Source organism: Poecilia latipinna, unplaced genomic scaffold (genome assembly GCF_001443285.1).
Source record: "Poecilia latipinna isolate Pla-1442-1.1 unplaced genomic scaffold, P_latipinna-1.0 Scaffold558, whole genome shotgun sequence".
Lineage (NCBI taxonomy): Eukaryota > Metazoa > Chordata > Actinopteri > Cyprinodontiformes > Poeciliidae > Poecilia > Poecilia latipinna.
Window position 1 is genome coordinate 159207 of NW_015113174.1, and position 22637 is coordinate 181843.

The 22637-nt window shown below is 39.2% G+C and overlaps 1 long non-coding RNA gene across 1 annotated transcript; it reads right to left on the minus strand.

Moving 5' to 3' along the window:
• Nucleotides 1–19121: 19121 nt before the first annotated feature.
• LOC106953059 (uncharacterized) lies at nucleotides 19122–21580 on the minus strand. The gene is made up of 3 exons (XR_001426111.1): nucleotides 21231–21580; nucleotides 20786–20931; nucleotides 19122–19402 (listed from the first exon to the last, which is right to left on the minus strand). It is a non-coding gene; the product is annotated as an uncharacterized LOC106953059 (long non-coding RNA).
• Nucleotides 21581–22637: the final 1057 nt, after the last annotated feature.

The window sequence follows — 22637 nt, forward strand, 5'->3', positions numbered from 1 at the left end:
TATATCATGTAGTAGATTTTTTTTTTACTTGCTCCGTTACTGTACAGCCAAAAGACTTTAACATTGTTTCTATAAGTTATCTTTTTTTCTTTGTTCCATACCAGTTCATGCTTCATATAATAAAAATGACTCTCCATGTATAAAATATGTATTTTTTCGCATCAAACATTTGCACCTTGATTTGGTCCATAACCGCAAAGAGGACAAATGATAGCCAAATAACGAGGCCGATAGATAATGGTTGGAATAAGATTGTTGTGTTTTGTGTTGAAACAGGAAACCTGCCAATGCAATCAGTAGATGTTTGATGCCATGTTTCAACTGCAACATACAAACACAAAAAGCCAAAAAAGCATCAACAGTGCAAATAGTACAAAAAAGCAAAATGAATCTCCCAATAACAAACAAATGTGCTCTTAATTTGACGCTTTGAATGACCACAATAATCATGTTCAGTAAAATGAAGACCACAAAAAACATATGCTTTGATCCGTTTCCCCAGAATACCATAAAAAGCATTTCTAATATTTCTTTATTCTGATTTGACACAGCATTTTTTTTCTCCTGAAATGTATTTTTTTTTCTTTTTTTTTTTCCTTTTTTTCATTCCTTTTTCTGAATTGGCCTCCATCTGCCCTAGAGGGAGAAACACAAACTGAACAGTATTGAAATTTCCCACTGCCCGTTTTATTTGAATAGCAACAGATCTAATTTCTCACCCTGGACAAGCTCACAGTGCCCTGACAAAAGGAGAATTGTTCCAATTTGTCTGTGTCTTTACTTTTCAGAGTAGCCGCCAGTCATAACACGGTCCTTAATGAAAGAAGAGAGCAGCCAACTCCCTGAACAGACGAAGCGGCCCCGGCTGAGTTGGGTGATGACTTGCTGTGTGGGCCTATTGTGGTTTGAATGTGAAACTCTGATTGCAGTCCTTATCATTCCAATCGCTTAGCGGTGAAGCACAAGTGCAACCTCAAACTAAGTGGTGTGATCATGGCTGTACAGTGATCTCAGCAAGTAGCACTCAGTTCTTATCAGCGTCCTGAAAATGATAATCACAAATTCAATAAGACTCTAGTAGTCTCTTAATTTTGATGTTTTTTTCTTACGTATTCTCCCGTCCACACAGACGGATGACACGTTCATGTACACAGAAATGATAAACGGATTTCAACGTATGCAGGCCAAATGGAAATATGCTGAAACGTGCTGAACGTTCATGTAATTCTGTTCTGAAAAGGTTAAGACACGACATTTCCTGTTTCTTGATAGCAGATCGTGTGATGGGAGTTTAAACAGAAGCCGGGTCAGACATCCAACACATTTAAACCGTCTCCCTCCGCACAGATAAGACTGCTGAGTCATGCTCCTGGGATGTGTCTGCTACTCTGTTTATTTACAGCTCTTGTCCGTTCACTCCCCTACTGACTCTGTATTCATATTTGATATATAAAGTATACAGTTCAAAACAGTTAATTTTACATTTAAAGATCTCCGCCTTCAGTGGAGCCTTTCAACTCTTCTTAGTCTGTCAGTTAAGCAAAAACTATGCAAATTAAGGCAGATTAAACATCGTCAACATGCGTATTATCAATCACATCTGTAGTGTGGGTAATATTGCAATAACATTTTGAGACTAAAATTGGTGAATTGGTGCATTGATTTGCAGCTTCCTTGTATTACATATAATTGAAGTGAACTGGTTTTTGCTATTTAACAAAAGTTTAGTTTATTCAGAGCTGTAAATTAAAAAAAAAAACCTTTGAAAGACAGCTATTGTTAGAAGTTAGACCATTAAATTAGCATCTAGTCCTGATTTAGATGCTTAGACTTCTGAATCGTCTTCAGTTTCTCAGCATGGTGCTCCACAGGGTTTTGTTCTTGGCACCATTGTCGTGCTTTGGTTGCTTCCCTTTGTTACCATCTTCTTTGATTGCTTACCTCTGATCATTATCAGAGGTGGTGACATTCAGCTCTTTTCTTATTCTAAAGGCGATGCTAAGATTGGCTCCTACAACGACGTTTTCAATGTGGAAATCTGTGGGTTGGCTGACAACTTTCATTGCCTGAATCAAGACAAAGTTGAGATTTTTATCCGTGTTCCAAAAGACTTGGTTGAAATTGTTAGAAATTGGGACGTCAGAAAACATTAAACCTACAGTTTAAAAACAGTCAGGTGAAACTGGAAGCATACATAAACTAAACCCTTTAATAATTGCTTCTGATATCTTGGGTTATATTTTAGTCGTGATTCTACTTCATCCCATCTCACAGCCACCACTTCCTGCTCCCCTCACTGTAATCCTCACCTAGACACCAAAAATAAAACTTTGCAAATTAATAGTTACCCCTTACCCTTGTCTTATACTTTTGTGCAGATTTCTGATTTCTCCAAACTTATCCCTTTTTCTGTTAACATGCTTCCTGAAGTCATTTTCTTTGATTCAACCTAAAAACTTTAATATTCATCATGGAAGATGATTTTCATGTCTTCAGTAGCACTCTTCGTCCGAGAAGTAAACTTTGACTTAAAAACAACAGACTTAGTTGTCTCTTAAATTATGTTGAAGCCTCTATTGAATGACTTAAGCTAGTGGTTCCCAAACTTTTTCTTCTGCGCCCCCCCAGTGGTTTCCAAACATTTTCTGTATTCTGTATTCATGTATGCCTTTTCTCAGGAATACATAAGCCGCCCATATGTCTTCTACAGAAAAGATGGATATTCTGCCATAATCTGCACACTATTTAAATTCTATCATTGCCTGAAAATGTGTTCATATGAAATTCTAGCTACAGGTTTATTCTCAGCGTGTTACATCTCTACATGTAGGTTCTGTATAACATTGTGATCTGTCATTAGGATCCACACAGAGGACCAGCTGAAGGCTGCAACATGCTGGAGCAATCAACAGCAAGTATCACATTGAATCGTAGGACTGAATCAAAGATGGTATTATTCACATAAGGGATTCACAAATCCATAGAGATACAAAAGACTGAGAAACTTTACACCAGTCAGGTGCTTTCGATGTTCACTTCTCACAGGGAAACATTTTGTAACTATTTAGTTTGACCACCACGAGTCTTTGAGTATACGTGTCCACATGACAAAGGTTTTTTGTCATCATGTCGCCAAACAAATTATTGAACAAAAACTGTTTCCGATTAAATCTATATAAGAAGGCAACAAAAATGAAAATAAAAACAATATCGTTTTATGTGAAAGGTAAATATGTGGCAGTAAATGGTCGGAGTTTAACCATACATTCAGCTCACATGACGAGATGATGATGCTAAACGTTTGGTTCAGCTACGAGTTTACATTCTTTATTTAGCATTGTTCTACGGTCAAGTTAAGGCCCCATTTTTGTGTTTTTACATTTAAAATGCAGACTTTGTGAATCTCAAACAACACAAAGTCAATCGAGATACATTAAAGAAACAATGCAACAACCTTTTTATTTTAGTTTAGCCACCCACTAAACTAAAATAAAGTTTAGAAGCAGTAAATGTTTTTAGTATCATCAGCAACTTTTCATGAAACCTTAGAGACTTGCTGTTATTACTAATGTTAGACTGGGTTGAGACAAATACCTGTGTTTGTGGTTATATGTGACTGGTCTTAGATGTTAAATAGCAGGTCATAGATTTTGGTGAATTTCGCTCCATCATTGCCAAGCAACTCAAAAAGAGGCAAAGACTCAGGCCTGATCCGCCAGGACTGTGGGTAAAACCAAGTGGGTGGCTCAAATGATTTACCAAGGTCATGGAGTTCCCTCGTCAAGACCAACTAATAATGCTAATAAAATTTCATTCCAATAATCTTTTTTTTTGTTTTAAAACTGTATTACCAGGCATTTGACACAGCTTGCGAAAATACCACTTTAGTCCTTCAGCAGCAAGAGCCCTATTTAACAACACGGAACAACTCAGAAACAACTCGGATCATCTGACAACATTTTGTCATCTGGCCTGAAATCTGCTGCAAGTTTCTCAGATTCAAAACTGGGGAAATATGTATTTAGTGGTGATGTAGTCTTCTAAAAATAATTATACAAACATGCTAAACTATTTAATTACACTGTTTAATAAATAAACATTTCATTTTTAATAATATAATGCAGTCAATATGACAAAACCTTATGTGTGTACATAGATATTATGTGTGGCCTTCAGATGACCCAAACTCAGGCTGATTTCCTCCATGCAACGCTGCGTTGATGCAGTAGTTCATGCAAATGCAACCTAGCAGTGGTTTCACATTTCTGTCTAAAATGCCCTTTTTTAATTGATGCAATATTAACATTTTCTCAGACACTGATTTCTGCTATCTGCAGGGATTAATCACTATTTGTAATGAATCTAAGGTGTGTAACATTTCACTTCATGAAAAGAGTGACAAAAGATATTGAATCTTTTTACAATATTCAAATTACAGCTAAATTAAGACACATCTTTAACTACCAGCAATGGATACCAGGTGGTTTATGTTTTTTTCCCCATCATCGTTTAGTAATCATATGTAATTTCGCAGGAAAAGCCGACATAACAGCCAATGAATCTGACGCAGCTCAGCCTACTAGAGCAATTCGGACTGCAAGTTGTGGTCTTATTATTCCTGATGTCAATTACTTTGGATTGGTTGTGACATGGTTACTAAGGTTATTTCACAATAATTAGATTCAGAAATTGCCCATAACTTGATCCCAGCTCATAGTCAACTTTTTGCCCATTTAGAGTCTTTAAGAGATTCGTTTAAACGTTATTGGTCCGTGAGGTGTGTGTGTGGGGGGTGAGGGGTGCCATTACAGAAAACCCTGTGTTTCCCCCTCCGTGCCCCCCAGAGGACACCATAAGTGTCTGTGTAAAGAAAGGAGCGAACTACTGTGTTTCTTGGCAAAAACAAATTTCAGTCCAAATCCTGAAAGCAAACATTTGGCCGCAGTCCCAGAAACATATGTAACATATGGCTAACGTGACGACGGCGCCGCAGAGCAGAGCAACGCTGCAGGAGAAGGCAGGATGGCGGCACAGGAAGAAACGGTGAGAAATCTGAAAGGCACGACGAGGTCCGCATCCATAAATTAGCATCCTTAAATCTGATCTCTGCTGTATGAGAAAGCCTTGTGAACCCCCGTCGTGAACCATGACAGCCTGCTTATTTTGCACTATTTTAAGAGGTGGCTTGTTAAACTGGACACACAGTCTCTCAGCATCATAAGTTGGCTTGTGGAAATTCTTCTCTTTATATGCGCCATAACAACACGCCGAGTCAGCACTTTGAGAACTTTGTGTTTTTGAAATTTAACGCTATTGCAACTGTTTTGCATTGCGTCTTTTCTGATGAGGTGACATTCACACGGCTTGTTGCTGACTGTTTGCGTATAAAGAGTGTTATTTTGTAAAGTTGTTGAAAGTTCACTGACCTGCAGCACAAAGATGTCATAACTCGAAGCCGGATGGGAATTCCGACATGGATCGAGGAAATGTGTCCTTCTCTCTCTGCTTTTCTACTAAAATTCATCAAAATGGATAAAGTCAAGAGAAATAATTTTGCAGAAAGACGATTAACATAAAAAGATCGTTGCTGAAGGTGCTGTCCTGCCAACAACTTAACAAAATTATGAAATGAAAATCAATATATTGGAAAAAGAAAAAGATCCAAACAGCTATGAGTTATACATTTCTGTCTACTCTTAAAAATTATGATTAACGTCTCACGGAATAAAACAAAAATGAGTCAGCTGAGCTTGTTATTGACGGTGGTTAATATGAAGACGACTATTGAACAAGAACAGTTAAGAAAAAAGCCCATTCATGAGTCACTTTCTCAGAGGACACAGAGTCAAAGATGGACTCTGAAACAGTTGGTTTCCCTGAGCTTCTTAGACCTCCACAGCAGCAAATGACTCAGAGAAACTGTACAAAAGACAACTCTGTGTAGCCAAAGGTGAGGATGGTTGGGTAATGTTTGCAGTTTGACGATGTTTGTCCCTGAGCTTTCTGACCAAACCAGCTGGGAGACATAAAGAGCAGAGTCAGAGATGAACACAAACAAATGGCCAAACTGGGTTTGGGGTTAGGAAAGTTAGGAAAGAGGAAAGTGACAAGAAGACACAAAGAGAGTTAGACGGTTTTCGGAGGAGCAGATAGCGGTGGGGGTGACTCAGGCAATGAGTGTGCCTGTGTGTGTGTAATTCATTGGTGGGAGGCCACACATGTCAATGCAGGGGGTAGAAGCATTATACAAATTAGGTAGCCCCCAAGGCAGATTAGTTACTTGCATACAGAGAGGAGGACCTGATGTGGGAGGGAAGTGGAGAAAAGTAGCTGAAAAGGGAGACGGAGTCAATCTAAGAGCAGGGAGTTCAACTGATGGGGAAGAAAGTGAATGAAAACAAGGAAGGAGGTGACATGATACTAAACTGAGAGAAATAAAACTCAAAACCACTTAGAGATGAGATTATGCGAACATATGTTGTTTATAAGAAAGCAAAGTTAAAAGTTAAAGCTCAACGTTCAAATTATCATCTGAAAACATCATTTAGTTACTGGTAGCCTGATGTTAAAATTTAATGATCTGAAAAATGTATGCGACAAAAATAAATAAATAAAAAAGAAAAATTACATAAAAAGGAATCTGTAAGCAGGTAAATACTAGCTCCCTCCAAGTTGGTTCAGGTCACAATGAAATCTCCACATTTCTGCTACTTTGTGAACAATCACTCAGATGCAAAGACAAACACAACAACTCAAATGTCTGAATAGTGCTGTAAAATAATTTAACTCTTTAGACAATTATATTGCGATGAGCTAAAAAGTCAGTACTGTACAGTTGGAGCGAGGAGTTTGTCCGATGCCAAAAGGAAAACTCATATTTGCAGTGTTGATTTGAAGACTTGTTTCTGAACAAGAGGTATGCAAAGAATGTGAAAGTACAAGACATTTTTTTGTTTTTCGTGTTCTCCTGGAGGGAGAACGGTACATTATGAAAATAATGAAATTACGGACCAGCTGCTGTCTCTAATGGATGCTGATGGTGGTTTTATTACCACAGTGTCAACCGGTTATAAAATCTGGGTTGTATCAGGAAAGAGAAGGCTGGAAATGCCTGAAAGTGACTTGCAAGCTAACGGGAAGCAAAATGATAAATGATCTGCATGTTTACAGTGCTATTTAACATTAACCAGAGGTATACAAAGTGATGTTTTCTGCAAACATCTGGCAACTGAGTGGAAGGAGAAAGTGTTCAACTGGCACAAAGTCCTATTTCTAATGGTGCTGTTGACACGGGTGTTCATCGGCTCTCGTAACAGGTTGCACTGATTGGAAACACGACACATGGGTTGGACGAACAAATCGTCCATCAGGGTTGAAACGCTTGGCAGCAGCAGTGTGCTGCTCTTTTTCTTTACACAAGCACATTTGGCTTGCTGGTTGGTTTCTTGAGACGTACCGATAGGCGGTGAAGGAAGTTAGCATCTGCCACTGACTAATTCAGATAATTATATGAAGCAGGGGGTAGATTTTGTGATTTTCTATCTGCTTTGACAAGCAAGTAACATTCTGGTGGGGTAAGGACTCCAGCAGCACTCGCAGTGATGAGGAACCAACTTTAATGACAGACCAGTGCATTTCAGCTTGTGGCCCTCAACCTCTGAAGCGTAAACTCTTGAAACAAACGTGTTTATTTGCAACACATTTTTTACGTTATCACGGACACGCATCTTGTGTTGTTTTCTACACTTTATGTGCGGTTTTTATTTGAACAACTTGACACACAGGACATGTTAAACTCTTGAACAATCACAGCTACCTCCAGTTCTCATTGGGCGAGGGAGGTGGGGTACTACTTATTGGGACAGGTTGCCAAGTCCACTGCAGGGCAACACAGAGACAAACACACACACGCACACACACACACCTAAGGACAACTTTAGAGAAACCAATTAACTCAAGATTTATGTAGGAGAAAGCCAGATTACCCAGACAAACAACAGTTGCGGTTGCCTCAGTTGACTGTTTTTCCTGTGGATCATTCCGGAGCTGCAGACCTCAGGGAGGTGACGTGATTGGTCGATGGCTTAACTCATGTCCTGTGTCACGTTAACGACACATAAATTGTAGAAATCAACACAAGATGTGTGTACTTGATAGTAAGAAATAAAATGTGTTTTTGATATCAACACGTTTGTTTTAAGGGTGCAGTTGGTCACAACCTCATGCAGATGATAAATACGAGGTAAAACCTGGACTTTGTCTGGTCCAGACGGCGTCTCTAATTAAAATTTAACTTCAGTGAATTTAAATGACAAGATTTGTTGAGACCCATTAGATGTAGTCCACCTTTTTGCTGAAGCACAGTAATTCAAATTCAGGTTTGGTAAGCACATTGAAGGTGATGAAAAAAATAACGACATTGGAGAGTCGAGTTTTCTTTAACCCATCCCTACAAACATGTTAGAAATCTTTGTTTTGGGCTTTGTTCTCCCAAAGAACATATAACTAATGTTTAATAGTGATGTTAGATGATTACTGTTGGCATCCCTCTTATTTTAGGTTTTCAGTACGGGGACACAGATGACTAACAGATTTAGAAAGGTTTGCAGCAGGCAGATGGATCCGTTTGACAGTGCTTTGACAGAAAAGCTCTGCTAGAGTGTGTGTCAATCTGCCTTAAGTACATACACACATGGTTACCAAGTAAACTGGCCATGATCTCTGCTAGCACATCCTTCTGGCAAACCGAAACTGTCAAACCACACGGTCCCATCAGAGCATTCCTCGAAGCCTGGTGAAATAAAACATTCTCAGAATCCATCAGTATTCTCGTAAAAGTTTCTCGTTGCTTTCCTAAATGCCAGGACAGCAAAGAGCATAAAACCATGCTTTCTTCCAAAGTAATGTTGCGGTCTTAAACACCAGTGACTCGTGAGGGGTTTTTATTACGATTTTTTTCTTTCTTTTTGCAGCTCACCTGTGATGTGGCAGTAAGTACATCTCTTTACAGTAACCACAAAACCTTTCATTCCCTCCTCAGCTGAATTGAACATCTCATCAAAGGCTGAGTCAAAGTGTCAAAATGTGTTAATCACTCTTTGAGATGATCTGAAAGACTAACTCATATTAGTGACACATCTGCTTTGTGTCTGAGCGGCCTTCCAAAAGAAATACACTTCTCTTAGCAGTAGAGATTTCTAAGCCTACTTGAATCTTTTTCAAACAAGGTTGTGCCTGACAACCTTGTCAAGTTCAACCATTTGCAGCCTGTTACACTAACTCATGCAGCTGCGTGTGCTTTGTAACAGTATTTATAATTTTTAATTGTACGTCTTTGATGGTGCTTTGTAACAGTATTTATCATTTTTAATTGTACGTCTTTGATGGTTTTAAAGCCTGTTAAAGCCTGACTTTAACAGGCTTTATGCCTGTAAAGTAAAAATGTTAAGAGTGAATGTGTGTAACGCAGGACTATTGAGATGAGCACAAGGTAAATTTATTGCTGGCTGAGTCCCGGTTAGAAGTTGGTCATTATTATATTCATTTTAGAGTTTTAAGGAACAGAGTCATTATTTTTTCATACATTTTCATTGTTTTTATGTAAATTTTTTCACTTCTATATTTTTTTTTCTTTTTCTTTCTCTTAGCAATTTTTTACTTGCTGTAAATAGAGATTTCAAATAGTGATGTCATTTCAAAGCAACTAAAATGGACTAATTTCAGGGTTTCCCTCAGTGTATCATAAGCCTGGCGGGCCACCAGGCTAAGTATTGTTTATTTATTTTAGTTTTTTTAATGACTGCCTCTTTTTAAAGACTTTATAGTTGGTGTTTAGGTATTAACCTTCCAGTCTTTCAATAACACATAATTACCAAATGATATTTTAAAATTTCCTCTCAACTTTAAACATTTTTTTTTATTAATTATAAAACACAGCGAACCACTGGATGGATGACTGCCCGAGCACCCAACCACCAGGCTTAGCAGGTTTTCTGGGGAAAATCCTACTTTTGTTTAAACACTTACTTTTTTCAGCCCTCATCTCACATCAGATCCCATGGAAACACATATTTACGCTTTGAAATATACAAGCTTAAAACACATTGCTACGTAACTATCACCGATTTAAAATTTTGACCACACTTAAGCAGATTTTAAGTATAGATAGCTAATGCAAAACACACACACAAAAAAATCCTCTTTAGGAGTCTCTTCAGGTGATACTTGAACTGCACAACTTTGTAGCTTGGGCAGATGAACAACTTTGTGCTAAATTTAGCAACAAAATTACCTTTTTCTTAAAAAGTGATGTACAATAAATCAAGTAACTTTAGGGCATCCCACTTCTGGTGCCTCCAAGCGGCAGTCAGAGCAGATGTTCAAATATTTGCATCACAAATACTAAGGAGTCACACATGCACGAAGCTGCTGCTGGCTGAACTGCTGAAGTTACTGACGTCTCCAAACTGGAACATATGGTTATAAACCAAGACGCGCCTATAAAACCACAAAAGATTTTAAAAAAATAACTAAATGTCTCTGTTTTGTCAGTCAGGAGTGACAGAAATGTGATACAGAGAAAACAAAACAAGAATAGTAGAAGCATATTTGGATTCACTCAGCTTTTGTCTTTCCCACAATGTGATTCCTTTGACGGAAAATCCTGGAGACAAGAATAGAAAAAAATCTTTTTTCAAATTAATTTTTTTTTTCCACAAACCAATGCATAACCTGTGCTCCCATATTTTTTGCTTTCAAAACTGTTTTTATTTGACTGAATGGAACTGAAACAAAAGTCACTTCACCCACGGTGAGCTGAAATCTACATCTCATAAACAACTGTAGATGAATCAAAACCAAAATAAAGCACTTTATCCTTTAGTTCTGTAGCGTCACAGATGTTGGATTTCAAAATATCTCCTCCTGCCCCTTCACCTACTTTGTGTTCAGTTAACTGTAAGAGTCTTAACAATTGTTTGATTTTGCAACCATGTATTATGGTATCCTCTGCCAGTAGTTGTGTAATAAGAGAAGATATTGCATAAAATTTGGAAGCAAAGTGCTGTCTTGCTTTTGAATTCATAGGAGTTAAACAAAAAATAATAGATTAAAAACAGACTGCTCACTTTTCTGGCCCTCTGTCCTTTTTTCTTTTTCTTTCCTCTGGCTTCCCAAGCTGTGATGTCTCTCAAACTCACACTTATGAAATGAAACACATCAGAGCTTTGATTACCAGAGTAAAATAAGTGAGATTAATGATGAAACATAATCTGGTCTAAAGCTTTTATTAGGTTCAGGTTTTGATTTTAACTCAAACTGTCTGATTCGACAGGTGACTTGAAATGTGTGGGTTTGATTCCAGCTGCACTTATTAGTTTGCTAATAATTCTCAAAAAATTATGTAAAGCAAGTTTTCTTGTAAGCATGGTGAAAACTCTAATTTATTTATTTTTTTATTATATTAAAGCTGTAGTATGTAACTTTTATAAATATGTTTTTTACATATTTGTTAAAGCTGTCATCATGCTGTGACAGTATGTTATGAAACGAATAGTTTGTGAAAAGGTCGATCTTCTCCACCTCCTTCCTAAGCCGCCATTGCCGTCTCAAGAAATGAACCGCTCCAAAAACAACCAATCAGAGCCCGGAGGAGGGTCTTAGCGCTGCCAATCAATTTGCTAATGGCGTAGAAACAACTTACTGTTACAGGAAATCCATTTATCTGTTGTCATTGATGGTCATGCTAACTAACCTGAGCTTCACAACATTGTCTGTTAGCTGCAGCGTTGAGAAAATGGTAATTGACAGCGCTAAGACCCACCTCCTGGCTCTGATTGGTTGTTTCTGGTTAGAACCGGGAGAAGGCATGGGAGCTTAATTTTTTCACAGATTACCTGCTTCATACCGTACTGTCATGACATGATGACAGTTTCCACAAAAAAAGCATATATATGTATTTGCCAAAGTAATGCAAAATAAAAAATCCAACTTGAATGCATCTTTATGAATTAGCTCAGGGTGCTCTGCAACAGCTTACAGTTAAGTCTCAAGTCTTTCTGCTGTCATTAAACCTGTTTCATTTCCACCTATTAAAGATATCCCATAGCCCAATATGGCTGCCTAAGAAAAAAACAAATGCCCAAGCCTCAGGTTTGATTATATTTTCTTGGTCGCAGCTCCAGGTTTTCTTCCTAGTCCCGACTTGAGCGCTCTTATTTTTGTGCTTGGCCAATTTCGGAGCAAAGCTCAATCCAAACAAGGCCCCTGCCAGTGTAAAACAGGGTGCACTTCATAAAAAGGTGATGTCAGCCGGCTGCGCAGACAGACGACACTCTGTGGTGCGGGCGTGTGAACCCGTCCATGCATGCATGCATGGACGTGTGAAGGTTGTGTGTGTGTGTGTGTGTGTGTGTGTGTGTGTGTGTGTGTGTGTGTGCCGCTCTGACCCGGTCTCCATCAGCAGACTGTTTTCAGGAGGTTTCAGCTGGCTTTGAAGTGAGCTCATGGGAGATATTAGCCAAAGCACAAGGCTCACTTGAAGCAGGATGGCATCATTGAATAGAAGAGGGGTGACAGCATTCGACGCAGATGACAGATGCAGCCAATGGCGGCTTTAAAGTACGACTGGAACCAGCGGAGAACCTGAGAAATTGCACCATGTCGTAGTGTTTTGAAACGATCGTGAAACAAATTTGTTTCGTAACTTAAAGATATTGCAGAAAATATTTTGAATGGTAGGTTTTTAAAAAGGTGTCAGAAAAAAACAAACTTTTAATTGCTTTTGGCACGTATTAATGAGTAAATGATGGAAATATAAAAGGAATGGCAAATTTAAAAAATAGCTTAGCCTCTTAAAAATCATGTTCTGATAGAGATTTCTTTCTCCAAACCAAATAATGTACGATGAAAAGGATATATTTGTCAAGATCCGTGTTATTGTGTGTTTATTTTTGAGTTTTTCTATGTTTTCCTGTTTCCCTGTGAGTCTCTGTCCTGTCCTCCCCGTTGATTGATCCCCAGGTGTCTCGTTTCCTTAATTACCCTGTGTGTATTTAAACCCACCTGTTGTCTGTGTTCCTCGTCGGATCCTCGTCGTGTCTAAGTTTGTCGTTGTCTATCGTGTCTATTGCTTTCCAGTAGAACTGTACAGTCCTGGTTTGCTAAGCTCAAGATTCACATTGTCAGTTGCTACCGGTTGTTAGCTGTGAGCTAATTGTTCCTGCTATGCTGCCTGACTGGACCGTGTTGAGCCACTTCATTAAATCATCTTTTCACCATAACCTGGGTCTCAGCGTTCTCTCCTCACCACCTACCTCACCACCTCATGACAATATTAGATTTTTCTCACGAGCTTCCCACAGATTTGAACATTTTAAAGTGACTAAACTGAGCTGTTTGACGAGCTGTTCGTCTTAAATGAACACCAAACCAATGAAGGCCTTCAGTCAAGCTCAATATCCACAACTTCACTTACCCAGATGCAGTTTGCCATCCCGTTTTTAATTTGTGAATAATCTACCCTGTGTGCTAAGCAAGAAACACCAGAGCTGCCAGTTTTGGCCGAGGTGATTTTACTGTTTTCCTTTTTTTTTTTTTTTTTTAATGTGGTTCTAAATTGCTGCCATCTTAGCAACAGTGGGACTCGCATAAAACCTCGAGAACAGGTGTCTTCACACAGTTAGCTGCTTCAGTGCCAAGTGATTGCTCAATCAATTGCTCCATGCCTCGAATTTATTTTTTTTTTATTTTTGTAAAATGCCTTGAGGTGACATGTGTTGTAAATTAGCACCATATAAATAAATTGAATTTAATTAAATTGAATTATTTAAAAAAAATGAAGCTGAAACTTGGAGCCGGATCAGGACATACTTGTAAAGAACAGAGTTTACTTTACTAATCGTAAATGAAAGGAGCTACTTCTTGGAAATTTAGCAGTTTATCCTGGGTCTGGATTGAATAACAGCTTAAATCTGTTGGATGCAGGTAGGAGAAGAAGACACAGCTAGAATGACTCTTTCTTGGTGTAACAACATTTTTGCTTGCTTAGTTACCACAAAATCTTTTAATATAATTTCACTGTGCTTGATTTCTTTTCTTTTTTTGGTTGTATTTCTTCAAGTCTTCCTCCCTTCCCAATGCGTCTTCTTTTCTCGCCTGCTTCCAGTTTCTTGTCCGCCTTGTCATCAACCCGTCAGCTCTCTGCCGACCCACCAAGCGCTCTCAGATTGAGAGAGTTTTTCTCTCGCACGTCAAAAAATTTAAACATGGGATTAAGGTACTATGCCACGCCTCGACTCATTACGAGGCAGTGCGGTGTTTGCTCTGGCTCGTGTTCCAGTAGACACAGTTGGCAAACCTTCATTTTGTTTTCCTCATTGGGTGATCCTGATGAAGGCAATTTGGCATTTACAGTCGAACCAACACCCTCACATGGATAAACTTAGGAGCGATCTGGATGTACTGACAGTTGAGTCATGAAGCATCAGTTATTTAGAGGCTAATAAGATCTCTTTGTTGTCTGTGTATTTTACTTGGCTTGGTCGTGACGCTACATTTCCTCATAATTTTCTCGCAATCTCCGAAGAATAAATCTTCATTTGCATCACTTTCGGGAAGTGAATCATATGAGGAACGGCTTGTCTATTCAGTGTTAAGTTTGCCGCTTCAAAGGACGAGGTATTACGCCGTTAATTATGTTATTTCACAATAATTTCAAGACGTTCCAGGGATCCCACACAGTCTGGGAAAAACATGGGGGAATGTATGGGTTTGAATTGGAGTAGAAAAGGAAACGACAAGAGCGTGTAAAAATGTTTGTATGAGTTTATTCACTCTTCCTTCCATCCATCCATCCATCCAATCTACTAATTTCTTGGTTTGCCAATCATCCAAGTTCCTGGATGAATGGTTAGGTTCACGTGTAATCACTATAGAAACATTAGATAGCGAGCATTATTCTTATTATTTCATAGAAGTTTGTTAAAGATGGACTGTTAACTCTGGAAATTTAAGTCTGGGTGAGTATGGAAACTGTGACATGAAAAACGTGTAGAATCACTGTGGGGCTTCCTTTAAGTACAACTGGAAAATGAATTAAATAGTGTTTCTGCTTTGTTTTTCATCAAAGTGAATAATTACTATTACTAACACTAAGAATAAAAAACATAATGCTGTAGAACAGACCTAGTGTATATGGTTGCATTAGTGTTTAAACTCTATCAACGGCACTAAGACTTTGCAGGAGTTTTAGCTACTTTCTAAGAAACGGGACACTTTCACTCTTCGCTCCCAGCTGTTGGATGTGTGCATGTTTATGTGTTTGGAGTGTGTGTGTGTGTATGCACCCTTGCTAACATCCACAGCAAACATGTATTTATTTACACAGGAGTCTGATATGTAATCAGATATTTGTGAACTGCTTTCAGTAGCGCCTTTACGCTAATGTTCATCAAGTCTTGGTGCATGTGTGTGTCTGGATGTCCTCGTTCACCCGTTTCCACTAGCTTCCCTCCTCCAAACACACCTTATTTCCTAGAAGGAGAGCTTCTCGGAGTGCACAGCGCTGGTCTGGCTCCTTGGGTCTCAGAGCAGGGGATTTTCCCCAGCTGGATGATTTAAACCCAGAAATGATGTCATGAGCCAACCCTGGGTGACTGTTGTCAAGACGACAGGTACAATGTAAACCCAGATGCTTTCAGACAAACTTCGGCGGTGCAGTTTACAGACGCTTTTGTTAGCACACCGCTCCGTGGTGGGTTAATAAAAACTGCAGAGGTGGCCCGCGTTTTAAAACTGTGTTTGATTTTTGGCTCATCAAACTGGGTCACACATTCAGCCTCGCGGACCCCCACATTTACGGAGATTAGTGGAAGCCATCCAGGATTTCTTCACCGTCCCACTGCAGTGGTCCCATATCGGGGGTGATATACATGTGTAATTATGCACACACTTGCACTAACCTGCACGCATGGATGGTTGTGAGTAAATCACACAAACATGCACACACGCGCGCACATGCGCCCCATTCAGATGTTTGTGTGTGTGTCACGGTAATTGCCTTACAACAATACTGTCTTTCTCTTTGGTAAGGGAGCATTAAACTGTGGATCCAGATGTTGCCAGTTTTCTACCAGCACACATATCCATGCACACCGTTTGCAGCCAACATGTTCCTCATTTGATCAGGCAACGTGACACACCGCAAGCCCCCCTATCTGCGTGTAACAGTTCATGCTACATCCACAAAGTGAATAGGTCCTCTGTTCAGATTTACTGGAAGGGCGAACAAATCACACTTCTACACAAAGACACATCCTGTCCATATTTAGCATAAGGCATTGTGTGTGTTTGCCTGTGTGGATTGATTTGAACGTAGCGATGACGCAGTCTAACCGTCTTTTTGCCTATTACAGTAACCATCAGTGTGTGAAACCATGCGCTTTTCTGCAAAAAAGCTTTCGTAGATCTCAGCTTGATTAGCCTGGAAATTTCCTCCCTCAGCTCAGCTTGATTCTCATCTCCCTCCAGTGCCGCAGCTGGGATTTCTCCCATTGAGGTTGATACTTGGGCTAGTCAGTGAACAGATGGAGCGGGTGTGAGCGATGACGTCGAGTTTTTGCAGTGCTTTTGAATTGCCGTCTGCAAGTGGTTGTAGTTTGGCTGTGGAGGAAGTGAAGGAACCCACTCAGTCCATGATGGTCTCGCTTCCAGATATTTGGCAATTAAAGTCGGAGCAAGAGGATTGTTCAAGATATTTTCTTGCTGACAAAGATGTAGTTCAAAGATGTTTTTTTTTTGTTTGTTTGTTTTATTTCCATTTGTCATGCAATGGAAATAAAGATGGACAAAAAGCATTGTTCTCACTGTGACTTGTCTGGGTCCCAAAATCAAAGAAATGTCTTTGTAACCCTTTTCAAGTTAGTAGATCTCAATGTTTTTCTTCTTCATCTGCCCGGCATTTCCTCAGGTCTACACACGATGTGATGCTTTTCCAGATCCTCTCTCATATTTCATGTCAGATATTTTCTCTTTTAAAGGATTTCTTGATCCTACTGGTATGGCAGTTGTTGCATTTGGATGTGACTCATGACACTCAACCCAGCTTCCCAAACTACTACCTAGTCTTCGTCACTACCTGTCAAGCCTTGACACAAGTCCTCATATTTTTTCTGAATTATTCCACTAGGAGTTTTGCTCACTATCTTGATATCCCTCATTATCTTGATTTCTCCTCTGGGCCAGTGTCGGACACAGCAGTGTTTTTTGTTTGCTTTCTGTTTCACAGCAAAACTAGTGCAGTAACTGCAACTCCAAGCACTCTATTGGCCCAAACGAAATCATATTTTGTACATTGGTGGAATTTGGGATTTTGGTTAAATTAGTTGCACAACAGTGAAAGAACCTTTCCAGACCAAAAGGAGCGCTGACGATCCAGCCAACTTTATAGAACCGTAATTCAGCGACACTCTGAAAAATTCCAATGGTTTCTGAAAGGGGAGACGTTTCTCCAGCCAATGTCGGGTTATTACGGTAATTTCACCCCGACCGAAGCAGGGAGTGAAATTGATTGGAGGGGCGTGCTTTTTATAGAGTAAATTGCGAAAATAACTTGCTAGATATTGAAGGTTGAAGTTGTTATGGATAAATGGGCAAATATATTTACATTTAAAGAACTGCGTACAGTTAAAATTAGCAAAACATATTCAGGTGAACATTTTAAACTTAAGTCATAAAGGCTTAAAAGGTCATTTGTTGGCTACTTGTCCACAAAAGATTAAAATAAAAGCAGATTCTACAAACAAAGACGTACAAAGAATAGAAAACAAACGACAAAAATCACATCTAACATTAAGAAGAAACATATGAGAAAGATCTCCCATTTTGAGAAACCCTGAAAAATTGATTAATGGCTCATTTGAGGAGAAAAACAGGCTCAAACTATGGGATTCTGGGAATATGGGGAAAAATAGGAGACGGCGCTGTTTATCACCCGAATACAGACCTGGCCAGGGAGCTGGAAACAAGCTGGTAGTGATTTTACAAGACAAAAGGTAGTCTGTTCCATCATTACACAATTCAATCTCCGCTGTCGGACAATGCAAAACGTTCTGTGTACATTATCCTGATATAATGGTGTTGTCGGAGAGCAGAGGGGAGCTGGAAGCGGGCGAGCAGTGAGGGAGACGGAGGGCCGCGGTGAAACGGATATGGAAGCTCTGCAGGAGGTGAAGAGGGACTGGAGGGAGACAGAAGTGGAAGAGAGAGAAGAGAAATATCAGCACGCTGAAAACAAAAGAAGTGTGAAACAGAAGATGCTCCAGGGAGTGAAATGTAGGTACAGCTGTGAGACCTAATGAGCAAATAAAAAAAGAGAGCTCAGTTCTTGGGAGAGAACCAACATTTGTTTTAAGCTTGGACTGTCCGTCTGATTCAGGTGCTGGTAGTGAAAACATCTTTCAGTTCCATAAATCATGTTAGGATAAACTAATGAAAGCGTGTGGAAGGTCAACAATGTTAAAGTAATGAATGTAGGTCACTTACAAGCAATAGTTGCATTAATAATCAGCAAGCAGACAAAATGTCTCATTTGTTTAGGTGTAATCCTCAGAAAGTTTATATTATAAATCCCTGGGGTTGTTTAAGACAATTTATACAGTTTTAGCTTAACAGCTGCAGAGCCGAGATTATGTTACATTATTAAGTTTCAAGTTTTCCTGTTGGCATATTTTTTATACAGGAAAACCGTTATTGTCTTTTAACCCTGTTTTTGCCCTAATTAGATAAATAAACATACAGTGGATCCCAAAAGACTTAAAGTTATGGATGAAAACTGACTGGTACTGAAGCTGAGATACTCAAAGCATAGAAAACTCTCCTATGTGAGACAATAAAGACCCATCAAACGAACATCGAGGTTCCAGAGGATGTATATAATTCAAAGGTATAGAATAAAACTTTCAAAGTGGTTATTGTGACAATACAGAATATTTTTTTAAGAGTGTCAAATTATTTACAATAAAAGAGAGCTGTTTTTATGTCAACAAAGAAATACTAAAATAATTACACAGAAAACCCAGATTCTATTGAACCGAACAGATGAAATTAAACTCTTCATCCCCAGACTTGTTGAACCAGCGATGCTGCCCTCCTGTCTGCATGGCTCCACCAACGTCACACTCATTATATTGAACATTACAATAATCTGCCCAGAACCAGAACTTCAGGCTGCAGTTGAAGCGAAGTCCGATCCACATGAAGGGACTGTTGGCTTTCTCAGCCTCCAGCTCAGCAAAAGTCTGCATCTGTTCATCCAAGATGGAGGCCAGATCTCCGTGGTTATCTCTGCAGTAGTTCAGAGCTTCTTCCCAGGTCTTGTTTTGGTCAATCAGTAGAAAAGGTGAAGCTTAAAAAAAAATTAAACATAGTTTACATGACAGGAAGTCAAGATATCCAGTGATTTATGACAGAACAACAACATTGTATCCTAACATTACACAACACGGGTGATACAAATAAGGTGCTGTTATGCAGCATCATGGCTGCACAGTGGCGCAGTTGGTAGATAGATAGATAGATAGATAGATAGATAGATAGATAGATAGATAGATAGATAGATAGATAGATAGATAGCATTTATTGTCACTGAACAGAATTCAACGAAATTTCCATTGCAGCTCCCGTGCAAAAGGTCAAATATATACAGTATAAATAAGCAAACACACAATAATAATAACAATATATACAACTAAATTAACTAAAGGCACTCAACCATGCCAAAGAAGTAGCAGCAGGTCCAATTATGGCAAAGTACAGATAATGTGACAGTGCAAAGTGCAGAACAATGTGGCTGTGTGGGGGTGGGGGATATGTATGTGTGACTGCGAGGTTATGATATGTGTGGGAGGGGGGGACGGCAGGGAGTAATGGCTCTGACGGCTGTGGGGAAGAAACTATTTCTCAGTCTATTTCTTGTAGTCCGTATATTCCTGTACCGCTTGCCTGATGGCAGCGGCACAAACAGTCTGTGACCCGGGTGGCTGGAATCCATCGCTATGGATCCAGCTCTCTTCTTGACCCGGTCTGTGTAAATGGAGTCCAGGTCTGGGAGGGGGCATCCCACAATGCCTTGTGCTGTTCTCACCACCCGTGTCAGTTGTTTCCTCTCCAGTGCTGTGCAGCTACCATACCACACAGTCATGTTGAGGCAGAGGATGCTCTCGATCATCGCCCTGTAAAAGTTCACGAGCAGCCGTGAGGAAAGTCCAGCCCGTCTCAGTTTCCTGAGGAAGAAAGTCCAGCCCGAAAGTCCAGAGCTGTTGCCTTGCAGCAAGAAGGCTCTGGGCTCGATTCATGGCCCGGGGTCTTTCTGCATGTTCTCCCTGTGCATGGTGGGTTCTCTCTGGGTTCTCCGGCTTCCTCCCGCAGTCCAAAAAAAGGACTGTCAGGTTAATTGGGTTCTCTAAATTGTCCCTAGATGTGAGTGTGTGATTGGTTGTGTGTCCTGTCTGTCTCTGTGTTGCTCTGCGACAGACTGGAGACCTGGCCAGGGAGAACCTGCCTCTCACCCAGAACGTTAGCTGGAGATAGGCACCAGCACCCCTCCCGTCTCCACTAAGGGACAAGGGTGTAAAGAAAATGGATGGATGCAGCAACATGTAAATCTTATAATAATCCAATATATTTGAATTAATCAAATTCAGCTTTGCAGTTCATCTGAAAGCTGAAATTATCACATCATATTATATAGGTTTTTGATGGTGAGAGTTAGTGAACATGGATCAATTACCAATTTTTGTTCCAGTGATTTTCACTTCACAGAGAACCATAAATGTATTTTCTGGTCTGATCACAGTGACGTATCATCCCGACACTGAAGTGGGAAACTCGTAGACATTGATCTTGCCCGTCTTGAAGGCTGAAATGTTTTGAACCCTGGATAAGAGAGAGAGAATTAAAGGTACCACTAACATAACAGAAGGATTTTCAACAGCAAAGAGATGAAAACTGGAAATAAAATGCAAATTCACATTTTTCCCCATGTGCAGGTTGCCAAGGAGATAAAGATGTTAACTTTATACAAATGTTTAAAACACGGATGCAAGATTGTGTAGATTTGCACAGACTACAATTACCAAATATGTATTTTATAGTTCAGTAAATCAATGATTGCTTTGGATGAAACACATGTCAAATCCTGAAAATAAGTCAGTTTAAGGTAAGATGAGACTTACAGCTTGTTGTTGGTGCCGTTGTTCTGACGAGAGTTCCCGATGTAGATCTTGGCACCTGATATGTCAGTCACACCACTATTCTGATGAAAATTGTAGATAGAGATACAGGAAAAGTTGTAAACACCCTGCAGGTCTACAGACCACCAGGGGTCAATCTGCTGGTTGGTGTGAGAACAAGTTGATTAATAAAAGGTTCTGTCAGCAGTGTATGGTGTTCCTTCATCATAGGTTGTAGACTGATATGCTCTCTTGTCCGTCAGCTTTATGTTTGGTTTGTTGGAGTTTTCTGTGGGTGAAGCTTTCAAGTTACAGAGAATTTAACTTCAAAGTGTTGATCTTCACATTACAATCATTTTATAACTTATTTGTCTTCACATGAGTTATCTACAACAAAGTTATGACGTGAAAAGTTAAACATTAAATGGTTCAAAGGAAAACGACGTTTGACCTACTTGGGCCGTGACTTGCACACAGCCTTCCTGCAGAGAAAAACAAACAAATAAAAATTAAGTTTTTTTATAGTGGAAAATATCAGAGCCATTTCAAGATTGAATACAGTCATTAATACTCATACACTTCTGCTTCAGACCCTGAAATTAAACCCTTATTATGAAGTTTGGCATTATTTTTGCTGTGGGATAAAGTAGGAGGTCACTGACAGTAAAACTAAACTCTTGGAGCTTTTTTTAAATATTTGTAAAAATTAAACATCAAACTAAAAAATAAATAAGCAGCTTACCACTCAGACAGATGAAGAACAGAATCCAAAACATCTTCGAGGACAAACAAACTAAAATGACTTTTTCTTCACTATATTCAGACCAGAGGATGTTCCCTGATGCCTCCTCCTCTACTAATAAGTTAAATAAGAGTCAGTTTAGGTTGATGTAGCTTCTCTCCTCTTTCAGGATCTTTCTCTTTCTAAGCTCATGTAGATAAGATCCAGTTTCATGTTTACACCTGAATTTGAATGTATTTCTCTCCCTTCATAAGGAAGGGCTTGTAAATGCACTATTATATTTTATGTTGCTGGTTCAAAATTGTGGATATTTTTCTTTTTATAGTATTTGCATTTCAGTGGGAGAAAATCCCACAAAACTGAGCACAGAGTTGGATTGTGTTGAGACCAGGTGTTGGTCTCACACAATCAGATGTTGTTTCTGAAATGTAATTTTTATTTGCTTATCGCACAAACTAATCACTTATTAGTCAAGAAGCTTTTTATAGCCTTCACATTAAATATTAATTCACCAAAAATATCAGAAATGTAAATGAAAAAACTTGCAGCAGCCCTTTGTCAAACACCATTTGAGTTCTGCCCTGCTGGTGTTGATGCAATCGTTGTTTTTTGGTCGTCACTATGTCATTATTATTATTTTTAAAGCTGACAGGTAAAAATAAAACATA